The following is a 7,479-nucleotide window of genomic DNA, read 5'->3' on the forward strand; positions in this document are numbered from 1 at the left end:
ATAGATGTCATATCATGGACGTCATAGTATGCTACTAATAGTTTGTATGAAAGTACCTGTAAATATATTGTTTGTGTTACAACATAATTTTCGTTTTATTATTTCCGACTAATTATCATTTCTACCACGGACAGTTACTTAAGCATCCGCTACAGCGTCAGTGTGTTAACCGCCTTAAAAACATTAAGGGTCGATCAACTTTTTCATGTCATGGAGAAAGATTTTTTTCGAAAAAATAAATCTTTTAATTATGATTTTTTTTCAGACATTTAGCGTACAAGAACATTTAAAGTTTTGTATGCGATTACGGGCCGCGCACAAATTTTATTATTTTGACAACTTTTGGTGTTATATATGTTGTGCTGTCTCAAAACGTGTCCCCTGGGTTACCCGGGATTTATTAAATAAAACTTCATTTAATCGAAATACATATTCGTCTATTATATAAAGGAGCATAAACTCTTTGCTTCTTTTAACTTAAAATTAAAGAGACCCTTTTTGGTTTTCCTTAAAATCAACTAATAGTGTCTCCTGAGTCACTTATGTCGTAAAATGTACGAAAAGTTTTTATATTACTCAAATACCGCAACCATGCATATTCTACCTATCGGAATAATATGTTAATGTTACGAAATAATCAAAATATTATAGTTAAAAACATTTATTAATCACTTCCACTTCACTTTAATCATTTCCAGAAAAATGCGAAACATGCCTAAAAATTTTTGGGACATCGTAGTTTTCCCAGAGACAAATTTAGTTATCCAAGAGACATTTTTGGTTCCTCCAGAGACAAATTTAGTAACTCAAGAGACATTCTGTCATTCTGTTTTCACATTTTAACTTATCAGTAAGTCTAATCAGTCTAAAAACACTCAGAAATCAAAACAATTAAACAAAAATCAAAGTAAATGATTCTCAGCAATCAGTACAATCAACATCAAAAATATAGTGACAGCCAAAGTGGCTAAAGAAAAGCTCGCCTCATCCGAATTTCAAATACACAGTTTTCAAAAGGAATAAACAATAAATTGTTTATACGACAACGGTTTCACTCACTTGAATTTTTAGTCGCTATTGGCGACATGTTTCGGGCCCGTCGGGGGTCCTTCCTCAGGCTCGAGTGCTCGCGGCGGCTGCAACTCGTGCACTGATCGCGCCGCTCGCCTCGTCGCTCGTTGCGCGCGCGCTGACAGAGCGGGGGCGGGGGGCGCGGTGCACTCCGCAGCCGGAGTTGTCAGGTCAAGGTCTGGTAGGGCGGCTGCATCGACTGGCATCAAGCACACTGCACTCACTATGTCCACGCGATCGTCACAACGCACATCCCGCCTAATACCAGGAATTATAGGCTTCCATGCAGGTGGCAACATCCAGCCTCCGTCTCGATTGAAATTAGGTCGGCGTCCAATTTCAATCGCCTCGCGAATCTTACGCGGCACAAAACATTTCTCCCGTACTAGTAATCTCGCTCTATCGAATCGAATGAAATGGGACGCGCCTGTATCGTACGCGTGCTCTGCCACCGCTGAATTCCTGGTATCCATGTTCTTTACGCTGCGTATGTGTTCCGACAACCTCGTGGAGACATTCCTTCCAGTCTCACCCACGTACGCCCTACCACAGTCACAAGGTATCTCGTATACCCCCGGGTTCCCCAGCGGGTCCTTGTCCTTTGGAGAGCGCAGCATCTGTCTAAAGGACAAGGACCCGCTGGGGAACCCGGGGGTATACGAGATACCTTGTGACTGTGGTAGGGCGTACGTGGGTGAGACTGGAAGGAATGTCTCCACGAGGTTGTCGGAACACATACGCAGCGTAAAGAACATGGATACCAGGAATTCAGCGGTGGCAGAGCACGCGTACGATACAGGCGCGTCCCATTTCATTCGATTCGATAGAGCGAGATTACTAGTACGGGAGAAATGTTTTGTGCCGCGTAAGATTCGCGAGGCGATTGAAATTGGACGCCGACCTAATTTCAATCGAGACGGAGGCTGGATGTTGCCACCTGCATGGAAGCCTATAATTCCTGGTATTAGGCGGGATGTGCGTTGTGACGATCGCGTGGACATAGTGAGTGCAGTGTGCTTGATGCCAGTCGATGCAGCCGCCCTACCAGACCTTGACCTGACAACTCCGGCTGCGGAGTGCACCGCGCCCCCCGCCCCCGCTCTGTCAGCGCGCGCGCAACGAGCGACGAGGCGAGCGGCGCGATCAGTGCACGAGTTGCAGCCGCCGCGAGCACTCGAGCCTGAGGAAGGACCCCCGACGGGCCCGAAACATGTCGCCAATAGCGACTAAAAATTCAAGTGAGTGAAACCGTTGTCGTATAAACAATTTAAAATATGTCTCACGAAAGTTTAATATCGAATAAACAATAACATAAAGGCTCAAAAATCATCATCATCATCATCTCCTCCTAGCCGTTTTCGGCTACAGCGACTGCTATGCTACAGCTGAGAGCGTCGCTGGTGTGCTCTCAGGTGAGTGACGTAGCCAATCTTTGCAGCAAATGTGCGGCTACATTCGCTGCAGGTCAGCACCCCTCCGATATAATTGTACGTGATGGCCATAGGTGGTCTGGCCTTTAGCTCGTCACGCTTAACGTCGAGCTCTGTGCGTCGCCTGCGTCTGCACAAAGTTTTTAGACCACTTCCGCTCATAAGCAAAGAGACATCATCATCATCTCAGCCATAAGACGTCCACTGCTGAACATAGGCCTCCCCCTTGGACCTCCATACGTGCCGGTTGGAAGCGACCCGCATCCAGCGTCTTCCGGCGATCTTAACAAGGTCGTCTGTCCGTCTTGTGGGTGGACGTCCTACGCTGCGCTTGCTAGTCCGTGGTCTCCACTCGAGAACTTTTCGACCCCATCGGCCATCTTCTCTGCGTGCAATGTGGCCTGCCCATTGCCACTTCAGCTTGCTAATCCGGTGGGCTATGTCGGTGACTTTAGTTCGTCTACGGATCTCCTCATTTCTGATTCGATCACGTAGAGAAACTCCGAGCATAGCCCTCTCCATAGCTCGTTGAGCGACTTTGAGTTTTGAGATGAGGCCGATAGTGAAAGACCACGTTTCGGAGCCGTAAGTCATCACTGGTAACACACATTAATTAAAAACTTTTGTCTTGAGGTACTGAGTTATGTCGGACGAAAAGACATTACGTAGTTTCCCGAACGCTGCCCAACTGAGTTGGATTCGGCGGTTGACCTCTTTCTCGAAGTTGGACCTACCCAATTGGACTACTTGTCCTAGGTAGATGTACGAGTCAACAACTTCGAGTACCGAGTTCCCAACAGAGACTGGGATGGGCACAACATTGGCATTTGACATAAGTTTCGTCTTGTCCATGTTCATTTTCAAGCCCACCCGTTGTTAAACTCAGTTGAGGTCATCGAGCATCATGCTGAGTTCCTCCATCGACTTTGCCATGACTACGATATCGTCGGCAAACCGAAGGTGAGTGATGTATTCGCCGTTGATGTTGATGCCAAGTCCTTCCCATTCCAGGAGCTTGAAGGCGTCTTCCATTACGGCAGTAAACAGTTTCGGAGAGATAACGTCTCCCTGCTTTACGCCTCTTCGCAATGGAATCGCCATCGTGCTCTGCTCCTGTACTCTGACCATGGTGGCGTTACTATACAAACACTTCAACACTTCGATGTACCGATAGTCAATATGGCATCGCTGAAGAGACTCAAGCACCGCCCATGTTTGCACCGAATCGAAGGCTTTCTCATAGTCCACAAACGCTAAGCATAATGGCAAGTTATACTCTTCGGTCTTCTGTATAACTCGCCGCAGCGTATGGATGTGGTCTATGGTCAGGCGTTATGCCCTCGGACAAGACGGAATTAAAGAGCTTCTGGAGGACTTTAAGTACCGGTGTTCCACCCGCTCTCAGAAGCTCTGAAGTGATTCCATCTTTGCCCGGCGCCTTGTTGTTCTTAAGCTGCTTCAGGGCCATCCTAATCTCGTACAGACTGATGTCCGAGATATCTTCGGTATAATGTCGGGACAGCTTGGATCTTGGATCGAAGTGTATAACTGTCCATAGAACCTCTCGATCTCGCCTAAAACCTCCGCTCTGCTCGACGTTATGCTGCCATCTTCCTGTTTCAGCTTTGTCAGCTGGCTTTACCCAATAGACTTGTCCTTTGCGAACACTTTGGAGCCTTGGTTTCGCTCAATATAGTCTCTTCATAGTCAGTGTCTCAAAGAGACATAGTAATAATTTATTACTAATTTCTATTAAAAAGTTAATATATCCATGAAAAGAAGCAAATTTATCAAAACGTATTGATAAAGTCTCCTGAGTCACCATCACAGTCTCTTGGGTCACCAGAAAAGTGACCCGGGGGAACGGTGACCCAGAAGACATTTAAAGTCAAATCAATAATTTTAGTTATTATCCACAAAAATATGTCAAAAAAGTATATTTTTAGACCATATTAGAGCTAAGAAGGATCTATAAAGCTACAAATTAATATAAAAAGACAAAACTACTTACGAAATATCACAGTAAGTCAGCAGACCGACAATTAACACATCTTGTCACACTTCGAACCACAGACGAAATGGCCGGCGAATAAGAAAGTAACCGTAATGGTGGATCTTGTCACGTGATACTTAGATCGGCTGCCTATTGGCTGGGCGATACAGTGTCATAACTTTGAGCCTTCGTTGCCATTGTAATGTGTGGTAAGTTAGGGGACTTAAAAATGAATCATTGTTTCGGGACGCAAAAAGAACTTTTTTTTTAAATAAATCTACGAAATCTAGCGAAATTTTAGCATCGAATTTGTAAATTAGATGTCAATACCTTTTTAATTAAGCGTTAGTAGTGAATATGGTGGAGTACATTTTTTACACTGTTAAGTAAAAACCGAAGCCGACATGCGATTGAGACATGCTTTTTTTGTATGGGAGTCTAAAATTATCTCCTGGGTCACCAAAAAAAAACTATATTTAAAAATAATTCTTTCAGTTTTTAAGTTCTAGTTTGAATAATTATTTGGCTAATTTACTATAATATACCAGATAAATTTAAAAACTGTTACGATTTGTAAGATTTGAATTTTTATATCGTTGGGACACGATATGACATAAAAAAGTTGATCGACCCTTAAATGTTAAATCCACAAATATTAAAGTTTACTCAAGATAGGTAATTAACTAGGTAGAGGTAGTATTCTAATTATTCATAAAATTTAAACTTCCCTAAAAGCGAATATCTATGAATAAGTAAAACGTTTCCTTGTAAATAAAACGCAATGTTGATTTAGCAAACATCAATTTATTAATAAATAAATAAAAATAGTACTTTAATGTTGATTATCTGTAGAAAAAGATAAAAGCTGCAGATTCATCATTTATTTATTATTAGCCTGCACAAAATGTCATGGACATAATAATGTTATCTTACTCTAGATATTTATCTTGTTCTAAATCTAGAAAATTAAAATACTCTTAACAAAGTATGTCTTTGGCAAACCACCTATAATTATATTAAGTATATGTAAGTATAAAATACATATAAGTACAAGTAGAGTAGTCGAGTCATACATAACTTAATCTAATTTTTACTGGTATAAGTATTTAAAAATCTAAAAATTACGAAATCCGTTTTTAAAAATTGACATCTAAATCGATTAATTTTATAATTTTAAATATTTTTTATAAATTTTCATACATACAATGTGTTGGTATGTTTTGAATAATATATATCTTGTAGAACATACGTATAAAATTATTTATTAATCCTTACTTCATACCGCTTGCATACTTATATTTATGCATTACTTATGGTAGCTTTAATGTCTGTCAATAATATCAGACTATCTATGTTAATTTATTTAATTTTGATTTAACATTTTAAAACTGCATGATTATATAAATGTTATATTTCTTAATAATAAAAACAATACTGGAACGTTTGAATTAAACCAATTTCCTATCATACAATCTTACTAAATTGCCTTAATTGCGCGGCCCCTTGCACGAATGCGCTAAACGCGCAGCCGTTAAGGAGGAGTGGAGGCGAGCCGTCAAACGTGTCACAAAGGGAGACTTCCAATGATGACCACGACCGCTCTGTCAAGAGTGACCCGATCAAGAAAAAGAATCTTACTAAATATTGTATGTAGCCGACAAGTATCTAATACATAATTTACATAACATATGTGTTACGTCAAAAGCTTAAGAAAATTGTTCTTAATAAGTATGTATAAGTACTAAATGTTATAAAAATAACCGATATCCTTCTAAAGCTGTAAGTATTCTGAGACATAACATAAAATACACTTATTTAGATTAATAGTAATTTTAATACTTAATATCTGGGACACCGAGCTTTGCTCGGAAAATATATAAAAACTCAAAAATGCGCATTTACCCTGAGATAAGACCTAGCTACTTAGATCGATTTTCCGTCCCCTAAAACCCCCTCCAAAACCAAATATAAAATAGCACTTATTTGGTTTCATTGCTTTCTGAAGCAAACGAAATTAGTGAAATTATACCTAATCCCAATTGACTACTTATATAAAAAAGTTCAAATGCAAAATATGAAACTTTATAATAATATGGTGGACCTTACGAGGATAACATCAAATAATACATATGTACCTATACTTACATATAAAATAACATCACCGTAAAAATAAAAATTCAAATACAGCTTCACTAGATTCACACTGAAATGCATTGGCGCATTTGGCGCTATTGTAATTCGGTCAATTGCGAGTTGCACTTTTAACATCGATAATAGTTTCATATCATACCATCGCCCTCACTTACAGTTGGTAAATAAAAGGCATAAGGTCCACTGATGGACAGTTAAGGGTATTACTGTTTGTAAATACCATCACAATTTAGCAATATTTTTTTCGAATGTATTACACGCTTCGACTGACAGGCTTAATTATTTATTTAAATGCTTTGGACGATTTTTCTTCAACCACATCGAATAATGTTTATTTATTTTAGAGAAAAAATTAAAATTGATTCGGGTACGGAACCCCACAAACATTAACTAGCTGCGGTCAACAGCTAATAATATAAATTTGTATAAAGTTGGAAATTAAGTGGATACCTAGTACCGTTGGCAGCAGCAGAAGTTCCTAAGCGGATGAGGTGTTTAAAATTACCTTGACACGCTCTTATTCTCTTAACAATAAAGTCGCGTCAAGATCATTTTGAACACCTGGCCTGTTTAGCAACTTCTGCTGCTGACTGTACCTACCCACGTACGGAAAATTCACACATAAAGAAAAAGACGCTGAATATTGAAGACGCAATTTTGACAACAGAAACAGAAAGGGTGTATGTGATTTGCCCCAGATTTACTCACGTAAAACCAACATAAACAATACGGCACCAGAATGTTTTTTTTAGTGTACACATTTCACGGTATCATTGTTGAGCGGCTTGTTCTCTGCGGGCTCCTCCTGCGCCACCTTGTTCCACGGCTGCTCCC

This window comes from Cydia fagiglandana, chromosome 17, assembly GCF_963556715.1.
Source record: "Cydia fagiglandana chromosome 17, ilCydFagi1.1, whole genome shotgun sequence".
Taxonomy (NCBI): Eukaryota; Metazoa; Arthropoda; class Insecta; order Lepidoptera; family Tortricidae; genus Cydia; species Cydia fagiglandana.